General features: G+C 44.9%; 1 protein-coding gene across 5 annotated transcripts in view; it reads left to right on the top strand.

Moving 5' to 3' along the window:
• The window catches only part of kif2a (kinesin family member 2a), a 163,671-nt gene that overhangs the window by 27,727 nt on the left and 115,113 nt on the right, over positions 1-20,831 (top strand). The gene's annotated exons all lie outside the window — the stretch shown is intronic.

Below are 20,831 nucleotides of genomic sequence, written 5' to 3' on the forward strand. Positions count from 1 at the left end.
GACCTCTGCCTGCTCACCCTCCCCCTTGAGAATGCCCTGTAGCCGCTCAGTGACATCCATGACCCTGGCACCAGGGAGGCAACAAACCATCCTGGAGTCACGTTTACGGCCACAGAAACGCCTGTCTGTTCCCCTTACGATAGAATCCCCTACCACTATAGCTCTTCCACTCTTTTTCCTCCCAGCCTGTGCAGCAGAGCTACCCCCTGGTGCCAGGAAGTTGGCTGCTGCTGCCTTCCCCTGATAAGTCATCCCCCTCAACAATATCCAAAGCGGTATATTTGTTTGAGAGGGGGACGGCCACAGGGGACCCCTGCACTGCCTGCCTGCTCTTCTTACTCTGCCTGGTGGTCACCCAATTACTTCCTGCCTGTACAACCTTTACCTACGGTGTGACCATCTCACTAAACGTGCTATCCACGACGTTCTCAGCATCGCGAATGCTCCTTAATGAATCCATCCGCAGCTCCAGTGCCGCAATGCGGTTTGTCAGTAGCTGCAGCTGGATACATTTCCCGCACACATGGTCGTCAGGGACACCGGAAGGGTCCCTGATTTCCCACATAGAGCAGGAAGAGCATAACACGGGGCTGGACTGTCCTGACATGACTTACCCTTCAACTAATTAATTCAAATTAAATGAATCCCACCAATTTCACTTCAATTAAAAAGGTATGCTCAAGGGCCCTTGCTGAACAGCAGTCCCCCACCACACAACAGAGACCAGAGAATCCACAAACTCTAACCTTAGACAAATTCAGCAGGAAAATACTCACCAGCCAATCACTTACCTCTTCCTTGGTGACGTCCCACTTGGATTACTTTTTGCTTCTTATTTATCTTAGGTCCAGGAGTTAAGTCCCTGTGATGTCGCACAGTAGTTGTCTCTTGGTGCAGGTCTGCTGCTGCTTTTATTCCACAATCTCAGTCTTCTACTCTCAGGTCCACTACCGCTCTGCGGGAAAAGCAAGGCAAAGCAGCACCTCCTTCCCCCACTTCACCAAACTCCCACACTTACCGAACTCTCAGCACACTGTGTATATCCGCACACTGTGCAGTCCGCACTGACAGGCCCCTGTATTTCTACAGTTGAGACTCAGATGAGTCAGGCCTGCCCCACCTTCAAGTACCAATTGAATCTCGCTAACCAATTAACTTGCTACAGCAGCTCTCTGCTGAAGCCTGACAGAAACTTAGAAATTCAAACTTTTAAATTGACCTTAAACAGTTGAAGCAATATGCACTAGATTTAAAGAGATTAACCCTTCAACTCCCACACTTACCGAACTCTCAGCACACTGTGTTGTTGTTGTTGACGGCGACTTTCCATGGGATTTTGTACTGCAAGTTACTGTCGGCGGGAGTTCCAAGCAGCGCGGTGCCCTCTATCTGGCACCTGGGACCTGTAAACAGGGTAAGCAATTGTGTGTCTCCTTAACCAATTAGATTGAAGAATTGTTCATGAGCAACGCAGAGCGTGAACCAGAAAGTGTAAATTAGAATAGTGAATTCAATATTAAATTAGGTACAGAAAGTGAAATAAAGAGAGGGAAACAAAGATTGGACTAAGAGAGAGATACAATAGAGACAGAAAGAAAAAGTAAAAAAGATGTTGGAGATTTAAAAAAAAAATTTAAACAACAACAATTAAAAGCTGAAGGAATGAGACTCCACAATTGTAAAAGTTAATCATCAGTGGCAGAGAGGTTGTTTGGCTGCAATTAAAGCTTATCACACTTTTGAAAGGGTGCTTTGACTGGAATGGATAAGCCCTAACTTTTTGTGGCGACCATGAAACTACTGGATTGTCGTAAAAACCCATCTGGTTCATTAATGTCCCTTTTCGGGAAGGAAACCTGCCGTCCTTACCTGGTCTGGCCTATATGTGACTCCAGACCCACAGCAATGTGGTTGATTCTTAACTGCCCTCCGAAATGGCCTAGCAAGCCACTCAATTGTACAATCCTGCTACAAAAGGTCATAATAAGAATAAAACCGGGTGCACCACCCGGCATCGGACCTCTAGGCACCGGATGGGACAAAGGCAAACCAAGCCCAGTCGACCCTGCAAGTCCTCCTCACTAACATCTGGGGACTTGTACCAAAATTGGGAGAGCTGTCCTACAAACTAGTCGGGCAACAGCCTGACATAGCCATACTCACAGAATCATACCTTTCAGCCAATGTCCCCACGTCCTCCATTATCATCCCTGGGTATGTCCTGTCCCACCAGCAGGACATACCCACCAGAGGTGGCAGCACAGTGGTATACAGTCAGGAGGGAGTGGCCCTGGGAGTCCTCAACATTGACTCTGGACCCCATGAAGTCTCATGGCATCAGGTCAAACATGGGCAAGGAAACCTCCTGCTGATGAATCAGTACTCCTCCATGTTGAGCACCACTTGGAGGATACACTGAGAGTAGCAAGGGCACAGAATGCATTCTGGGTGGGGGACTTCAATGTCCATCACCAAAAGTGGCTCGGTAGCACCACTACTGACCAAGCTGGCCGAGTCCTGAAGGACATCGTTGCCAGACTGTGCCTGCAGCAGATGGTGAGAGAACCAACATGAAGGAAAAACCTACTTGACCTCATCCTCACCAATCTACCCGTCGCAGATGCATATGTCCATGACTGTATTGGTAGGAATGATCACCGCACAGTCCTTGTGGAGACGAAGTCCCGTCTTCACACTGAGGACACCGTCCATCGTGTTTTGTGGCACTACCACCGTGCTAAATGGGATAGATTCAGAACAGATCTTGCAGATCAAAACTGGGCATCCATGAGATACCGTGGGCTATCAGCAGCAGCATAATTGTATTCCAGCACAATCTGTAACTTCATGGCCCGGCATATCCCTCACTCTACCATTACAATCGACCCTGGTTCAATGAGGAATGTAGAAGAGCATGCCAGGAGCAGCACCAGGCGTACCTAAAAATGAGGTGCTAACCTGGTGAAGCTACAACACAGGACTACATGCATGCTAAACAGTGGAAGGGAGGAGGAGGCTTCATGAACATCCCCATCCTCAATGATGGCGGAGCCCAGCACCTGAGTGCAAAAGGCAAGGCTGAAGCATTTGCAACCATCTTAAGCCAGCAGTGGATGATCATTCTCTGCCTCCTCCCGAGATTGCCACAATCACGGAAGGCAGTCTTCCGCCAATTCAATTCACTCCACGTGATATCAAGAAACGGGTGAGTGTACTGGATACAGCAAAGGCAATGGGCCCCGACAACACTCCGGTATAGTGCTAAAGATTTATGCTTCAGAACTAGCCGCGCCTCTAGCCAAGCTGTTCCAGTAAAGCTACAACACTGGCATCTGCCCGACAATGTGGAAAATTGCCCAGGTATGTCCTGTCCACAAAAAGCAGGACAAATCCAATCCGGCTAATTACCACCCCATCAGTCTACTCTCAATCATCAGCAAAGTGATGGAAGGTGTCGTCGACAGTCCTATTAAGCGGCACTTATCAATAACCTGCTCACTGATGCTCAGTTTGGGTTCCGCCAGGACCACGCAGCTCCAGACCTCATCACAGCCTTGGTCCAAACATGGACAAAAGAACTGAATTTCAGAGGCGAGGTGAGAGTGACTGCCTTTGACATCAAGTCAGTATTTGACCGAGTGTAGCACCAAGGAGCCCTAGTAAAATTGAAGTCATTGGGAATCAGGGGGAAAACACTCCAGTGGCTGGAGTCGTACCTAGCACAAAGGAAGATGGTAGTGGTTGTTGGAGGCCAATCATCTCAGTCCCAGGACAACGCTGTAGGAGTTCCTCAGGGCAGTGTCCAAGGCCCAACCATCGTCGGCTGCTTCATCAATGACCTTCCCTCCATCATAACATCAGAAATGGGGATATTCGCTGATGATTGCAGTGTTCAGTTCCATTCGCAACTCCTTAGGTAAGAAGCAGTCCGTGCCCGCATGCATCAAGACCTGGACAACGTCCAGGCTTGGTCTGATAAGTGGCAAGTAACATTCGCTCCAGACAAGTGCCAGGCAATGACCATCTCCAACAGGAGAGAGTCTAACCACCTCCCCTTGACATTCAATGGCATTACCATCGCTGAATCCCCTATCATCAACATCCTGGGGGTCACCATTGACAAGCCACATAAATACAATGGATACAAGAGCAGGTCAGAGGCTGGATATTCTGCAGCGTGATCACCTCCTGACTCCGCAAAGCCTTTCCACTATCAACAGGACACAAGTCAGGAGTGTGATGAAATACTCTCCACTTGCCTAGATGAGTGCAGCTCCAACAACACTCGAAGTTCGACACCATCCAGGATAAAGCAGCCCACTTGATTGGCACCCAGTTCACTCCCTCCACCATCGGTACACCGTGGCTGCAGTGTGTACCATCTACAAGATGCACTGCAGCAACTCGCCAATGCTTCTTTGACAGCACCTCCCAAACCCACGACCTCTACCATCTAGATGGACAAGGGCAGCAGGCGCATGGGAACAACACCACCTGCACATTCCCCTCCAAGTCACACACCATCCTGACTTGGAAATATATCGCTGTTCCTTCATCGTCGCTGGGTCAAAATCCTGGAACTCCCTACCTAACGGCATTGTGGGAGTAACTTCACCACACGGACTGCAGTGGTTCAAGAAGGCGGCTCACCACCACCACCTCAAGGGCAATTAGGGATGGGCAATAAATGCTGGCCTTGCCAGCGATGCCCACATCCCATGAATGAATAATATTTAAAAAAAGAACAGCTGCATTTAAAGATATCAATGAAGAGTTGGTTTTTAACACCATGCTTGAAATGAGGCTTGAATATTCGGGAAGGAAATGCTTCATTCCTCTGGAGAAGTCCTTTGTTTTGCAGATGAGAATTCAACCAGGACCTCCACTTTGGTCTTGAATCTGCCTCTGCTTCACATTACTGGCAGTGCCAGCTGTTTAAGTATATGCTTTTGAACTGCGATTACCTAAAAAGTAAATAAGCATGGAACATATACTGTGACATTGTGAAAGTTAATTGAATGGTGTGGAATAATTACTCGAGGATCCTGCAATAATGGTGTGCTTAACTCCTCATAATGAAAGAGGCCAGTAAATTTACTGACCTGCCTAAATATTGCTCCAAAGCAACTTGAAAGGATTTAACATCTTTCAGTCCTTCAGTAGCAGTTGCTGTATTTGCAGTTAATGGATGAGGTGAACTGGGCATAGAACTTTGAGGTCATCTGGTTTTACATTGAGTTTTAGTTCTTTTTCATGTTTTTCCAAGTACAAGACTGAATCCAAATTGGACTCTGCCACTTGATCCTGTGTCTGTGCATAATGTGTCGTAAAGTCAACAGTGTAACATGATGAAGGTGCAATTCATTTGGTTTTGATTCCACTTGTAGCTAAGTAGCATATGAATATTCACCTTGCTAGCTTATACATGAAAAATAGCCATTTGAGCATGATACATGTAGAACCATATTCCAGTATGAATCACCTTCAGGAGAGAATGGGTAAGGAGGGGGAGGAAAAAATAGGTGCATTGGAACCTGGACTTAGTAATTGTCATTTATAGTAATTGCTTGCTTATAACAATCAAAGTCTGTTTTCCAAAATAACAGCCCATCTGATTTATTATTGTAATTGTTTAGAGTGATCAGTGCAATTCAGTTATACTGATTATTTTGATGGTCAATGACCATTGTTGACAGACAGTTGCCTCAGGTGTAAGTAACATTGTTAATCTGCAGGAGTTGTATTGTATGGCTAAGCAGTGCTTACTGGTACTTTAATCATATGTAAGGAGTCGCACAACACCAGGTTATAGTCCAACAGCTTTATTTGATATCACAAGCTTTCGGAGCTTTGCTCCTTCCCAAGCAGCTCCAGATAATCCTGTCAGTTACTCAGCTTCTTCTGCGCCAGTGCATGGCCAGAACTCAAGGGCTTTTTTTCATATCCTGTTCCATTCTCACCCAAAACTGGCACTCTTTGGGTGTAGTGCTGCTCAACTGTTTAAAGTGTTGAATACTCAGCAGTTGTCTGTGTAGAGCGCTGGTTTTTGAATGGTGGCAAAATAAAAGTGCTAACATTCTGAGTAGTGAATCAGAGAGGCCAGGTAGAGTAGCTATTGAATCAGTTGTTTAAAGTTTCAGTGAACATTCAATAACACTGCTCCCAACAGTACACATCAGCAATCATTCTCTTCTGATATGCTGATTTGGTTACAGCGATCTGTTTGGGCTGTTGGCCAAATTTATCACTTTCAAGGGATTCAATTGTATTTGTGATTGCTGCTGTTAACATGAGATAGGTGTAGGATTTTATTGATGGGCCTTAGAAAGGTGATTTTTTTAAAAGACTTTTGCAAATTTTAATACAAGGTATAACTATCTTGAGGCAGGATCCTGTATATGTTATCAAATACCCTGGCTAAATTGCTACCAAAAATGTTATCAGTGGAGAAATTAAGTGAGAGGCTTTGCTAAACAGAATAAGCAATGAAGCACTATAGCATACAAGAATTATTAGTTAATGGTCTTCATCCTCTACATTAGAAGATGGACTTTAGTCATCCACTCCTATAATTACTGTAATTTACAACTGATGCAGTGTGTTTCCAACTAAGGGTGCATTTGCAGCTTGTGCATTTTATGGTGAGTGGAGTTGCACACCATGCTGCTCATAAGGAGTTCTTGAAACCTGTGCTTGTCAGTTGTCGAATGACAGTAACTGTTCTTTTTGGAGAAGGTAGTAAGTCAAGTACTTTTGGGGTCAATTTAGTATGATAGGTTGGCAATGAAAAACTAGAATGGAGTCAACCCCCTGTGACAAACTCATTCATTTGAAACCTGAATCGGGCAGTATTTGAGAGGACAGGGTGATTTGGCTAGCCAGTCTAGCTCATTAATGGGACATAAAGAGGTAGACCTGGTACTGGGGAGGGGTGGGGGGCTGGGGCTGAGGCTGAGAATTTTCCCAAGCAGCTCCAGATAATCCTGAAAGTGAATGAATCAATGACAAGCTTACCAGACATCTTGTGCTGGCTTTAGTTGGTTAAATCCCAATAGTAAGCACTGTACATGCTGGGAGGTGAGGTTGGGGACAAGGCGTCCTGAAGGCGTGGCTTTTGCCAACCTGCACGTAAACAATTGGGCAAGGGGAATGTATCCCTGTGAGGAGAGTGGGTGCTTTCCATATCCGGCAAACAAACTTTACCTCTCTGGATTTCTCAGTAGTTTGGTGAGACTATTTTTAAGCATGATCAATCTCCAGGTGTGCTTGACACAACTGACCATTTTTTAAAAAAAAAGTTGAGTGCTTTCTGTTGGATTGCCCATTAGTTTACCGTGTAACGTTTGTGGGGTTTCTTCAGGCTGCAGAAACATAGCTTTTAGTAGGTTTGCTTATGGTGGAGCTTGTAGACTATTGCAAAGTCTTGGAAGTAGTGCTTAATTTGGAATTGCAGTGGAGGACTAGGTTGGGCAGTGATGAATTTTGCTGTATCACAACTTTTTTTTAATCATGTTATAGCTGAATCCAGATGCTGTGGAAGGTGGCCCAATCTGCAAAGACCACACATTCCTTATATTTGGATACATGATTTACATGTAGAATACCGCGATTCACTATTGTACGCTTGATTCAGCGACAACAACTTGCATTTATATAGCATCTTTAACGTAGTAAAACGTCCCAAGGTGCTTCACAGGAGCGTTATCAAACAAAATTTGAAACCGAGCCACATAAGGAGAATATTAGGACAGGTGACCAAAAGCTTGGTCAAAGAGGAAGGTTTTAAGGAAGAGAAATAGGTGGGAAGGTTTAGGGAGAGAATTTCAGAGCTTAGGGTCTAGGCAGCTGAAGGCACGGCCCCCCAGTGGTGGAGCGATTAAAATTGGGGATGTGCAAGAGGCAAGAATTGGAGGAACGCCAAGATCTCGGAGGGTTGTAGGGCTGGAGGAGGATACAGAGATGGGGAGGGGTGAGCCCATGGAGGGATTTGAAAACAAGGATGAGAATTTTAAAATCGAAGCGTTCCCGGACCGGGAGCCATTGTAGGTCAGCGAGCACAGGGGTGACGGGTGAACGGACTTGGTGTGAGTTAGGATACAGGCAACAGAGTTTTGGATGTGCTCAAGTTTATGGAGGGTGGAAGATGGGAGGCCGTCCAGGAGAGCATTGGAATCATCAGGTTTAGAGGTAATAAAGGCATAGATGAGGGTTTGAGCCGCAGATGAGCTGAGGCGGGGTGGAGACAGGTGATGTTAGAGGTTGAAGTAGGCGGTCTTGGCAATTCCTGTGACTCGAGTTTCAGTCAGACCTCGATGATTTGGGGTGGAGTTGAAGTTGCAGGAGAAGTTGTTAAAAAAAAAAACAGCTCCCAGACTCTGTCTAACCAATAGTTCTAAAATGTAAAACCGAGCAATAAGAGGTGACTTGGAGAGCTCAGAAAATCTAGAGGTATATCTGACTATTATGAATATGGGGGAATTCAATAGATTGTTCTTTCATTTTAAAAAGTGCCACTTTGTTCATCGGTTTGTTCTCCCTTTGGGTGTCAGCCTTGGCTTGGTGGTTGCATGCTTGCCTCTGAATCAGAAGGTCGTGGGTTTAAGCCCCACTCCAGAGACTTGAGCATATGATTTAGGCTGACACTTCAGTGCAGTGGTGAGGAAGTTCTGCATTGTTGGGGATGTCGTCTTTCAGATGAGACGTTATAAAGAGGCCCCGTCTGCCCCCTCATGTGGTCATAAAGGATCCCATGACACCATTTGAGGAAACGCAGGGGAGTTCCCCTGGTGTCCTGGCTAACGATTATCCTTCAAGCAATACCACCAAAAACAGATTGTGGTCTTTTAACTAATTGCTATTAGTAGGACCTTAACTGTGTGTGCAAATTGGCTGCTGTGTTTCCGACATTACAACAGTGGCTACGTTTCAAAAAGTACTTAATTGGCAATGCATTTTGGGATGTCCTGAAGTTGTAAAAGGTGCTATGTTCTTTCATCTTTCTACTCAGTCAACCAATGGATTCTCAAATAATCCACAATTCTGAAAATTGGTTTCTTTTGTATGTGATGTCTAACAATAAGAACCATCACCTTGATCAAAGAGATGGCTGTTAGCAATGTGGAGAGATTTAAGAAATGTAAGACAGCGAGGAAGCTGAAAACTCTGCTATCCAACAGTGGGGGAAAGAGAAAGGGGCACACATACACAGCTGGAGTTGAAGGAATGGAGTGCTTGAGAGGGGAGATAGAGCTGAGAGACAATGCAGAGATGTGGTGTAGCAAAGCTATGGAGGGATTTATTGGGGGATAGGGAACCATTGTAGGTCAGCAAGGACATGTGATAAATGTGCGGGACTTGGTGCAGGATATACAAGAGACAAGTTGGTGTTTATGAATTGTGAAGATGGAAGGCCAGCAAGGAGGGCGTTGGAGTATGCAAGTCTGACGGTGATGGTTAGCAATTAATATGAAAAGAAATACTAAAGGCTTTTATAAGCATATGAAAAGTAATAAATGGTTAAAGAGGGTAAAAACCACTCAGCAATGAAGAAGGGAGTCTAATTCTGGAATATGAAAATGTGGAAGAAATCATTTTGCATCAGTTTGTAGAAATGGTGGAAGTGAGAATGTAAGTGTACTAGAGGATATGAAACAATTGTTAGAGACAACTGGAAAAGAAATTGGTGCTGGGAAAAGAAATAGAACTTCGTGATGTCACTGGGCTCTGATGGCATGCATCCGAGGCTGTTGAAAGAAGTCAGAGTGAAAATAGCAGAGGCTTTAGCCACAAGTTTTCAATTTCCTTATATGCAAATTGTGCCATTGAACTGGTGAGTAGCCAATGTATCTAGAGTGTGTGAGCAAGTAATGTGTATTTATCATCAAAAAGCATGTCGCGAATGGCTATTGCTTTCGTTTTTGTGCACAGCTGATGAAAGTTGAAGATCCGCCGACTGTGCGGTATCGAATATGGATTCCCCTGTTATAGTTTTTGAATGTCTCGAGCAGTACTGCAGCAAACAGCACTGCAGTATGCTGAACAGCGTTGGAGCAAAAACACAACCTTGTCTGATACTGCTAGCGACTACGAATGATGATGACACGCAACCTTGATCGACTACTCAGGCCATCATCCCAATGTGTAATTGCCGAACAATGTTCACATATCTACCAGGGCATCTGAACTTTAGAAGAATCACCCACAGTGCATCATGCTTCACAGAATCAAATACCTTTGTCAAGTCAACAAAAACCAGAGATTCTGGTGCTCTTTATACTTAAATTTGGCAGGCTGTGAAAATCATGTCAGATGTTCCACAACCAGCCTGAAGAATTTTTTTCTGCTAGTTTGTTTAGTCGCAGAACATGATGCAGGCGAGAATTTTACCTGCTACCAATAGAAGCAAAATTCTGTGGTGACTGTTGCAGCAAGAGCGACTATCTTTGTGCTTGTAGAGGTGCACATTGTTGGCTTCTCTAATTCTTGCTGCTCAGTTTCATGTTCCCAGATTTTAATGTAGAAGGCGAGAAGTCTCTTCTTGATCTTGTGGCCCCATTGCTTGTAGATCTCTGCAGCGACACTTTTTGCTGATGATTACACATTACTCACCCACACTCTTTAGGACATTCAGCTGCTGCATGACTGCTTTTCCCGGGTGGCACAGCGATTTGGCCGTATCAACTTAAAAGACTGATGTCATAGACCAGTCTGTACCTGGATACCCAGTCGCCTCCCCCACACTGCTTACGATCAATAACATATCATTTAACGTCACAGACAAATTCTGCTTCTTTGGCAGTGTTTTCTCATGGAATGCCACAATTGACAGTGTCACTCACTGAATTAGCAGGGCACGCTCAGCCTTTGGCAGACCCAGGCAGGAACAAGGGTTTAGTCTGTCAACAAAAGTCACTATATATCTTCACTGTCCTACTATACGGATCAGAGTTGTAGATCTGCTGTCGCTGCCACATCAAGTGGCTTGACCACTGCATCAAGTGATAGGGCAGGGTGCCTAACATTGATGTTCTCAAGTGCTGGAATTGAGACCATAATCAAAAAGGTCCAGTCTGGAAATGTCAATCGCATGCCTGATTATAGAATTCCCAAAACCATCTTCTGTAGTGAGCTGTAGTCTGGATGTTTCAATAGAAGTGGGCAAATGAAATGCAATAAAGATGCACTAAAGGCCACTTTGCAATATAGACCCTATAACTGGGAAGAGAGCTACCGATAGACCACAATGGCACCATGTGCGCCAAGTTGGTTTAAATGAATTTGAGGCTGCAAGATCTGGCTGCTAAGTGCCTGGCACACAAGGCAATTCATCTATCCCCCTCATCTGGCTTTCAATGCGGTATGTGCAGACAGGATCAAGCTTTTTTCCCATCGATGCACCCATGACAACTGAGACTCACATGTCGATTCTTTAGGAGATTCCATCAGCCAATGTAACACCTATGTTCAGGAAGAGAGAGAAGAATAAACTGGGCAGTTATAGACCAATTAGTCTAATATCCATTGTGCACAAATTCTTCAAATTCACAATTTGAGATGAAATTAACGAGCATTTAGAAATGCTCGGGTTAATTAATGACAGCCAGCATGGATTTGTTAAAGGCGAGTCGTGGTTCACAAATTTAACAAAATAGAATAGATAGGATAGATTTTTTTTAAAAAAGCAGTAGATGCAATACATGGATTTTCAGAAGCTATTTGATAAGGTGACGCACAGGATGCTTGTACCACACGCCTGAATTTGTATAACACAAGGAAATGCAGCAACATGGATAGAATGTTGGTTGACAGACAAAACAATTAGGGTAAATTGTTGCCCAGATTGGTTGAAAGTGGAATACTACTGGGGTTAGTGCTGGATCCACTTTTGTACTTGGGGATGTTCGCTGATGATTGCACAGTGTTCAGTTCCATTCGCAACCCCTCAGATAATGAAGCAGTCCGTGCCCACGTGCAGCAAGACCTGGACAACATCCAGGCTTGGGCTGATAAGTGGCAAGTAACATTCATGCCAGGCAATGACCATCTCCAACAAGAGAGGGTCTAACGACCTCCCCTTGACATTCAATGGCATTACCATCGCCAAATCCCCCACCATCAACATCCTGGGGGTCACCATTGACCAGAAACTTAATTGGACCAGCCATATAAATACTGTGGCTGGATATTCTGCGGCGAGTGACTCACCTCCTGACTCCCCAAAGCCCTTCCACCATCTACAAGGCACAAGTCAGGAGTGTGATGAATACTCTCCACTTGCCTGGATGAGTGCAGTTCCAACAACATTCAAGAAGCTCGACACCATCCAGGACAAAGCAGCCCACTTGATAGGGTACGGTAGCATAGTGGTTATGTTACTGGACTAGAAATCCAGCGGCCTGGATTAAAATCCAGAGTCATAAATTCAAATCCCACCACGGCAGCTGGCGAATTTAAATTCAATTAATTAAATTCAATTAATTAAATAAAAATCTGGAATTAAAATACTAGTATCAGTAATAGTTGCCATGAAACTACCGGATTGTCGTAAAAACCCATCTGGTTCACTAATGTCCTTTAGGGAAGGAAACCTGCCGTCCTTACCCGGCCTGGCCTATATGTGACTCCAGACCCACAGCAAAGTGGTTGATACTTAATTGCCCTCCGAAATGGCCTAGCAACCCACTCAGTTGTAAAACCTCACTACGAAAAGTCATAATAAGAATAAAACCGGACGGACCACCCGGCATCGGACCAATAGGCACCGGATACGACAGTGGGGCAAACCAAGCCCAGTCGACCCTGCAAAGTCCTCCTCACTAACATCTGGGGACTTGTTCCAAAATTGGAAGAGCTGTCCCACAGACTAGTCAAGAAACAGCCTGACATAGCCATACTCACAGAATCATACCTTTCAGCCAACTTCCCAGACTCTTCCATCACCATCCCTGGGTGTGTCCTGTCCCATCGGCAGGACAGACCCACCAGAGGTGGAGGTACAGTGATATACAGTCAGGAGGGAGTGGCCCTGGGAGTCCTCAACATTGACTCTGGACCCCATGAAATCTCATGGCATCAGGTCAAACATGGGCAAAGAAACCTCCTGCTGACTACCACCTACCGTCCTCCCTCAGCTGATGAATCAGTCCTCCTCCATGTTGAGCATCACTTGGAGGAAGCACTGAGGGTAGCAAGGGCACAAAATGTACTCTGGGTGGGGGACTTCAATGTTCATCACCAAGAGTGGATCGGTAGCACCACAATTGACCGAGCTGGCCGAGTCCTGAAGGACATAGCTGCCAGACTGGGCCTGCGGCAGGTGGTGAGCGAACCAACACGAGGGAAAAACTTACTTGACCTCATCCTCCCCAATCTACCTGTCGCAAATGCATGTATCCATGACAGTATTGGTCGGAGTGACCACCGCACAGTCCTCGTAGAGATGAAGTCCCATCTTCGCACTGAGGACACCATCCAACGTGTTGTGTGGCACTACCACCGTGCTAAATGGAATAGATTCAGAACAGATCTAGCAGCTCAAAACTGGGCATCCATGAGGTGCTGTGGGCCATCAGCAACAGAATTGTATTCCAGCACAATCTGCAACCTCATGGCCCGGCATATTCCTCACTCTACCATTACCAACAAGCTAGGGGATCAACCCTGGTTCAATGAGGAGTGCAGAAGAACATGCCAGGAGCAGCACCAGGCGTACCGAAAAATGAGGTGCCAACCTGGTGAAGCTACAACTCAGGACTACGTGCATGCTAAACAGCGGAAGCAACATGCTATAGACAGAGCTAAGCGATTCCACAACCAACGGATCAGATCAAAGCTCTGCAGTCCTGCCACATCCAGTCGTGAATGGTGGTGGACAATTAAACAACTAATGGGAGGAGGAGGCTCTGCAAACATCCCCATCCTCAATGATGGCGGAGTTCAGCACGTGAGTGCAAAAGACAAGGCTGAAGCGTTTGCAACCATCTTCAGCCAGAAGTGCCGAGTGGATGATCCATCTCTGCCTCCTCCCGACATCTCCACCATCACAGAAGCCAGTCTTCAGCCAATTCGATTCACTCCACGTGATATCAAGAAACGGCTGAGTGCACTGAATACAGCAAAGGCTATGGGGCCCAACAACATCCCAGCTGTAGTGCTGAAGACTTGTGCTCCAGAACTAGCTGCCCCTCTAGCCAATCCATTCCAGTACAGCTACAACACTGTGGAAATGTGGAAAATTGCCCAGGTATGTCCTGTCCACAAAAAGCAGGATAAATCCAATCTGGCCAATTACCGCCCCATCAGTCTACTCTCAATCATCACCAAAGTGATGGAAGGTGTCGTCGACAGTGCTATCAAGCGGCACTTACTCACCAATAACCTGCTCACTGATGCTCAGTTTGGGTTCCGTCAGGACCACTCGGCTCCAGACCTCATTGCAGCCTTGGTCCAAACATGGACAAAAGAGCTGAATTCCAGAGATGAGGTGAGCGTGTCTGCCCTTGACATCAAGGCAGCATTTGACCGAGTGTGGCACCAAGGAGCCCTAGTAAAATTGAAGTCAATGGGAATCGGGGAAAACTCTCCAGTGGCTGGAGTCATACCTGGCACAAAGGAAGATGGTAGTGGTTGTTGGAGGCCAATCATCTCAGCCCCCAGGACATTGCTGTCGGAGTTCCTCAGGGCAGTGTCCTCGGCCCAACCATCTTCAGCTGCTTCATCAATGACCTTCCCTCCATCATAAGGTCAGAAATGGGGATGTTCTCTGATGATTGCACAGTGTTCAGTTCCATTCACAACCCCTCAAATAATGAAGCAGTCCGAGCCCGCATGCAGCAAGACCTGGACAACATCCAGGCTTGGGCTCATAAGTGGCAAGTAACATTCGCGCCAGATAAGTGCCAGGCAATGACCATCTGCAACAAGAGAGAATCTGACCACCTCCCCTTGACATTCAATGGCATTACCATTGCCGCATCCCCCACCATCAACATCCTGGGGGTCACCATTGACCAGAAACTTAACTGGACCAGCCATATAAATACTGTGGCTACAAGAGCAGGTCAGAGGCTGGGTATTCTGCGGCGAGTGACTCACCTTCTGACTCCCCAAAGCCTTTCCACCATCTACAAAGAACAAGTCAGGAGTGTGATGGATTACTCTCCACTTGCTTGGATGAGTGCAGGACCAACAACACTCAAGAAGCTCGACACCATCCAAGATAAAGCAGCCTGCTTGACTGGCACCCCATCTACCATCCTAAACATTCACTCCCTTCACCACCGGCGCACAGTGGCTGCAGTGTGTACCATCCACAGGATGCACTGCAGCAACTCGCCAAGGCTTCTTCGACAGCACCACCCAAACCCGCGACCTCTACCACCTAGGAGGACAAGAGCAGCAGGCACATGGGAACAACACCCACCTGCACGTTCCCCTCCAAGTCACACACCATCCCGACTTGGAAATATATCGCCGTTCCTTCATCGTCGCTGGGTCAAAATCCTGAAACTCCCTTCCTAACAGCACTGTGGGAGAACCTTCACCACATGGACTGCAGCGGTTCAAGAAGGCGGCTCACCACCACCTTCTCAAAGGCAATTAGGGATGGACAATAAATGCTGGCCTCGCCAGCAACGCCCACATCCCGTGAACAAATTTTTAAAAAAAACTTGGTGTGTATATATAGCTGATTTAGACTTTAACATAGGGAACACAAATTTCAATTTGTTGACTGCAGTGAAGTGGAGGGTTTGGCAATCATTGAGGAGAACTATAAACAGCTTCAGGTAGATATATGGGTGAGGGGAATGGGCATATAGTTAATAGATGCAATTTGATGTGAATAATTGTGAGGTACATTTTGGGAAGAAAAGCCAGTAATGGCAGTGTACATTCAAAGGAAAGATGCTAAAGTGTGTGGATAAAGAGAGACCTAGCGGTTCAAATACATAATTCCCAGAAAGTGCGATTCCAGGTCTACAAAATCATTTTTTAAAAAAAAACAATATTTTGTGTTTTATAAATGAAGGCATAGGATTACAAGTGTCAAGAAGTAATGCTAAATTTGTCTAAAACATTACTTAGACTTATAGTACTGTGTGTGGTTTTGCTCACCCCATCATAGAAAAGGCAGTAATGCTACAAGAGAGCATGCAACATAGATTCACCAGAGTGATCCCAGATATGGGAAATTATAGTTACAAAGAGAGACTTGAGATACTGGGACAATTTCCACTTGGACAGAGAAGGCTTAGAGGAAATTTCATGGAGGTTTTTAAAAACATGAAGTGTTTTCATAGTGGATAGAGAAAAACTATTTCCACTCAGAGGAAATGGTTTTTCTATATTCACTAAGGGGAGAGGTTAGGAGGAATTTTTTTCCCCCAGAGGATTGTTGAAGCATGGAATGCATTGTCACATGGAGTGGTTGAGGCAGAAACCAATGCATCTTTTTAAGGGAAAATTGGATAAATATTCTAAGCAGAGAGTGGGGCAGTAAATTAGCTTTGGATTGCTTCAGCAAAGAGCCAGCACAGACATGGTGCACTGAATGGCCTTCTTCTGCACTGTAAACTTCTATGGTTCTATAATAGTAGGAAGGAATTGGGCCAGTTGCAATGCAATCTGGGCAGGTTCAGGCATAGACCTAAAAATGGGAAATGTCATTTAATGTCGAGAAATGCAAAGTTATGAAACTGAGAGAGGGAAATAAATAATAGGAGTACAAAATAAACAGGAACTGCCTACAGGAAATGGCACAGGAGAGGGATTTGTGGGTTTTAGCGGAAAGCACCCTTTAAACCATTGTAGATTAATACTGTTGGAGAAACCAACTTGGAGCTGTTGAAGGAATTAAGGTTCTAAATGTCAAGTCTTGGTTTTACAGATTTTATTATAGGAATGATACTCACAGATAACATAATGTGGAGATGCCGGTGATGGACTGGGGTTAACAATTGTAAACAATTTTACAACACCAAGTTATAGTCCAACGATTTTATTTTTAATCCCACAAGCTTTCGGGGGCTTTCCCCTTCCTCAGGCGGTGTGGAAACACCGCTGAGGAAGGGGAAAGCCCCCGAAAGCTTGTGGGATTAAAAATAAAATCGTTGGACTATAACACGGATAACATACACAGTGATGCGAAGGCTGTGGAAGACCGCACGTTACAGCTCAAGTTGCAGGGTGGCTAACCCGCGACCTCCCTAACTTTCTTACAATGGTCTCGCTTTTTAAGCTCAACTAAAAGGCCATTACATCACCACCTCCTTCTCATTTTCCATCCGTCACTCCTCTCATTCAAAATCTTCATTGTTTATTCCCTCTCAAGTCCAATGGCAACTTTCTTCCTAAGATGATTTTACTCTTTTTTTTCTCTCTCTGCGTCTGCACTGAATAACTTCTCCATCATCTCCCATTCTCCTCCCTTCATAAACTGCAGTTTATATGCTTATGTCCTGTCCCACATTGTTTCTTTGGTCCTTTTATTCCTGAATATAAATGCCTCCCTGGCTTTGCACACCTACCTCCACAAACTCCTCCAGCCCTATAACCCTTCCAGAATGCTCTGATTCAGGCCTTCTATACATTCCCTACCCCAGCCCATTTGATGTCGAGCCTTCAATTGCATTGCTCCTGATCTTTGGAACTCTCGCTAGACCTCTTAGCATTTCCATCACTCTCTCCACTTTTTAAAAACATCTTCTCAGAATCCATCTCATCAAGTAGGCTTTCCACCTTAATTTAACCTCTCTCCCTGGCTTGGCATTCATTCTCATGTGAAGCTCCTTTTGATGTTTTCTGTGTTAAAAGCACTATACAAATTCAGGTTATTGATCAAATATTGCTCTCCAACTTCTTGGAAATTGTGTTTAGACCTCATTTCCAGGTCGCTTGAGCTAAGCTGGAGCTTGCTAGGTGCAGAGAGAAGAGGATGGAATAAAAGATGATTGTATGGTCTTATCTTCGTGTGGGAGAGAGAGGAAAAAGTTGTGGGCTTAACCTTGTTTTAATAATTGAAATTTTGTTAGTCTTACTATAAATTAATCCTATCTAACTGTTTACTCCTGGCAAATGTTTTTTTTGTTCTTGGGAGGTGGATGATCCTGGCAAGGACAGATTTATTGCCCATCCCTAATTGCCCTGAGAAGGTGGTGGTGATCCTTCTTGCCAAGCCACTTCAGAGAGCGCTAAGATTCAGTCACATAGTGTAGGACTGGAGTCATCTGTAGGCTAGACCATTTTTACTAGAGGCTGGTAGTTTTCATAGTCATTTTTTTTTCTAGTTGCTGAACTTGGTTCTAGGGAATGAGATGGGCCAAGTGGGGGAGCATTTAGGGAGCAGCGATCATAGTATCCTAAGGTTTAGAATAGCTATGGAAAAGGGCTCTGACTGTTCTAAAGTAAAAATATTTGATTGGATGAGGGCCAATTTCAATGGGATGAGAACAGATCTGGCCTGGGTAAATTGGAATCAAAGATTGGCAGGCAAAACTATAGTTGAACAGTGGGCGGCCTTTAAAGAGGAGATGATTCGGGTACAGACAAGGTACATTCCAACGAGGCAGAAAGGTAGGGCGACTAAAGCCAGAGCTCCCTGGATGACAAAGGAGATAAAGAATAAGATGAAGCAGAAAAAGGTGGCGGGTTGATAACACAGTGAAAACCAGGCAGAATATAGGAAGTTCAGAGGGGAAGTGATAAAGGAAATAAGAAGGGATAAGAGAGAGTATGAGAATAGACTGGCAGCTAACATATAAAAGGGAATCCAAAAGTCTTCTACAGATATGTTAACAGTAAACGGGTAGTTGGAGGAGGGGTGGGGCCGATTAGGGATCATAAAGGAGATCTACTCATGGAGACAGTGGGCATGGCTGAGGTACTAAATGAATACTTTGCATCGGTCTTTACCAAGGAAGAAGATGCTGCCAGAGTCTCGGTAAAGGAAGATACTGGATGGGCTAAAAATTGAGAAAGTAGTAATACTAGAAAGGCTGGCTGTACATAAAGTAGATAAGTCACCTGGTCCGGATGGGATGCATCCTAGGTTGCTGAGGGAAGTAAGGGTGGAAATTGCAGAAGTACTGGCCATAATCTTTCAGACATCCTTAGATATGGGAGTGGTGCCAGAGGACTGGAGAATTGCAAGTGTTACACCCTTGTTCAAAAAAGGGTGTAAAGATAAACCCAGCAACTATAGGCCAGTCAGTTTAACCTCCGTGGTGGGGAAACTTTTGGATACGATAATCCAGGACAGAATTAACAGTCACTCGGATGGGTGTGGATTGATTAGGGAAAGCCAGCATGTTTGATAAAGTGCCACATGGTAGGCTTGCCATTAAGATTACGGCCCAGGGAAAAGGGGGGCAATAGCAACATGGATACAGAATTGGCTAAATGACAGGAACCAGAGAGTAGTGGTGAATGGTTGTTTTTCGGACTGGAGGGAGGTGTGCAGTGGTGTTCCCCAAGGGTCAGTGCTTTTCTTGATGTATATTAATGACTTGGAGTTGGGCGTACAGGGTACAATTTCAAAATTTGCAAATGACACAAAACTTGGAAGGGTAGTGAACAGTGAGAAGGATAGTGATAGACTTCAAGAGGATATAGACATTCTGGTGGCAATGGCGGACACGTGGCACATGAAGTTTAACGCGGAAAAATGCGAGGTGATACATTTCGGTAGGAAAAATGAGAGGCAATATAAACTAGAGGGCACAATTCTAAGGGGTAGAGGAACAGAGGGATCTGGGAGGTATATGCACAAATCGGTGAAGGTGGCAGGGCAGGTTGAGAAAGCGGTTTAAAAAAGCATATGGGATCCTGGGCTTTATGAATAGAGGCATAGATTCTAAAAAAGCAAGGAAGTCATGGTGAATCTTTATAAAATACTGGTTTGGCCACAACTGGAGTATTGTGTCCAGTTCTGGGCACTGCACTTTAGGAAGGATGTGAAGGCCTTAGAGAGGGTGCAGAGGAGATTTATAAGAATGATTCCAGGGATGAGGGACTTAAATTATGTGGATAGACTGGAGAAGCTGGGATTGTTTTTCTTGGAACAGAGAAGGTTGAGAGGAGATTTGATAGAGGTATTCAAAATCATGAAGGGTCTAGATAAAGTAGATAGAGAGAAACTGTTCCCATTGGCGGAAGGGTCAAGAACCAGAGGGCATAGATTTAAGGTGATTGGCAAAAGAACCAAAGTTGATATAAGGAAAACCATTTTTACATAGCGAGTGGTTAGGATCTGGAATTCACTGCCTGAGGGAGTGGTGGAGGCAGATTCAATCATGGCCTTCAAAAGGGAACTGGATAAGTACTTGAAATGAAAAAATATGCAGGGCTACGAGGATAGGACGGGATTGTAGCTGGTTTACTCGTGCATAGAGCCGGCGCGGACTCGATGGGCTGAATGGCCTCCTTCCGTGCTGTAACCTTTCTATGATTCTCTGGTGCCAGCATAGTGTGATAGTTTTACCTTTTTTATTCTTCTCCTGGTTATTTAAATTATACAGTATACATGACCTTAGTTGAGTCAAATTTACACTGATCCTTTAGTCGATTAATTTGTAAACATGAGCAATAGGAAATATTTTGCTGAGATACTAAATTAATTGCACCTGTTTTCCAAAGGAATTAGTAAACCATGTAAATGTTCCTTGTGATAGTGTATGCTACAGTAGAGGAGCAACAAAATGTGAAAACAGGACTTTCATCCAGTGCAAAACACGACATCTTTCAGATCGTGGTATCTTGCTGCATAGATTCTATATCCATATTTTAAAATTCGAGTGTGTTTTCTCCCTCCCCTCCCCTTCAGAAGTTGACCTCTT

Source organism: Heptranchias perlo, chromosome 1 (genome assembly GCF_035084215.1).
Source record: "Heptranchias perlo isolate sHepPer1 chromosome 1, sHepPer1.hap1, whole genome shotgun sequence".
Lineage (NCBI taxonomy): Eukaryota > Metazoa > Chordata > Chondrichthyes > Hexanchiformes > Hexanchidae > Heptranchias > Heptranchias perlo.